Source organism: Galeopterus variegatus, unplaced genomic scaffold, assembly GCF_000696425.1.
Source record: "Galeopterus variegatus unplaced genomic scaffold, G_variegatus-3.0.2 Scaffold2956, whole genome shotgun sequence".
Taxonomy (NCBI): Eukaryota; Metazoa; Chordata; class Mammalia; order Dermoptera; family Cynocephalidae; genus Galeopterus; species Galeopterus variegatus.
In genome coordinates, this window is record NW_007729067.1 from 219444 (window position 1) to 221239 (window position 1796).

Here is a 1796-nt window from a genome sequence, read left to right on the forward strand (position 1 = left end):
CTCTCTCTCTCTCTCTCTCTCTCTTTCCCAACCACGGGAGGAAACCAGGAAGAGGGCCCTCACCAGAACCCAACCACGCTGGCACACTGATCTCAAAAATCATACCCAATTCATGTCATCCATTCATTTTCCCATGTATTCAGCTAACATTTGTGAAGTGCCTGCTGGGTACCAAGAACTAGGCCAAATCCATGTGTCCCAAAACAAAGAGACAGCGTCCTAGCTGTCCAGGATCTCACAGGGTAGTGAGAGACACCAGTGATCCACTGAGGCAGGTACCGCTGTGGGTACAAAGGTGGCTCTGGCATCAGAATGGCAGGGCTCGAACCCCAGCTGCACCACAGATAAGCGAGGAAACTTTGACAAGTGACGTGGCTTCTCTAGACCTCAGTTTCCCCATCTATGAAATTAAGGCAATAATAGCAGCCTGCCTCAAAGGGTGGCTATGAGGATTAAATTCATGTATGTAAAGGATTTAAAACACAGCTTGAGCTCAACAAGGGCTGTGTGGGAGCGTGAGAAGGGCCCGTAACCAGATAGGACGGCGGGTGACCAGGACAGTCCTCCCGAGGAGGCAGTGCTGGAGCAGAATCATGACAAAGAAGGATTTACTAACTACAAATATGAAAATGAAATTGAAGATCTCAATGAATCCTACTCATAGCACCTTGTGGCCAATGGCACTGTTTTTTTTTAAAGGATTTACTAACTACAAATATGAAAATGAAATTGAAGATCTCAATGAATCCTACTCATAGCAGCTTGTGGCCAATGGCACTGTTTTTTTTTAAAAAAAAATTATTTTAATTGCTAAGTTCACCATGTCAGCCTCATGAAGCCTGAGGCTTGGGACTCAGCCATATGCCACAGTATGAGGCAGCCAGTGAAAATTTAAATTATGATGACTACACAGCGAAATGGGCAGGTGCTTTCAGTGAAATCACAAAAATAGTGCGTGTGCTGTGCGGGGGATTATTTTAAAATATTTATGTATGTGGACAAGGACAGGAGTGTATTAAGCAAAATGAAAATTGTTTGGCTATGGCAGAGTGATAGGTGGCTTTTTCTCTTTTTGCAGAAACAAATTCTCTTTGTGGTTAAAAAGAGTTTAAGGCACCTGTTGAGATCCCACTCTGCAAGACCTCCACCAAACAGCACCGCACTGGCTGCGGCCAAGCAAACTAGGGCATAGAAGGCACGCGGACACCTGACACAGAAAATAAATGATGCCATGGGAGTACGCCAGGGCTGCGACAAAAGCCCCTGCACGTCGAGGAACGCCTCTGGAATGTGGCCCCCCCATACCAGAGCGTCATTCCCAGTTAGCCAGTCAAAGCAGGCTCTCATCCGAATGGCAGGCTTGGGCTCACCTGCTGGAGGTGGATGAAGCTTCTGGTTTGGAAGTCAGGAAAGGACTCTAGTCCCAAGAGACCTGGAGGAGCTGCTGTAGATTCATTTAGATGGCCACAACAGCAGCAAAAGAGGAGATGGCTCTGTCAAGCCGGTGCCCCAGCCTCCCAAGAGCCAGGAAGGTGGGAGGAAAGGTGGAAGGAGCCCTGTGCAGGGCTCGTGCTCAGGAGCTCCCCATCTGGCTGGTGACTCCCCATAGGCCTGGCAGACACACCTGCTCCTTCCTGGAGCCATGACCTGCAGGCTGGCCCAGGTGTGTGCTCCCGGTGCCAGGGACAACTTCCTGCCGGGTCTCAGGAGATCAAGCTCAGGATGACTTTCTCCATGCAGAGCTGACGTGGCTCCTCATGGCCTGGGGGCATAGCACACCTGCAGGGAGGGGCTGT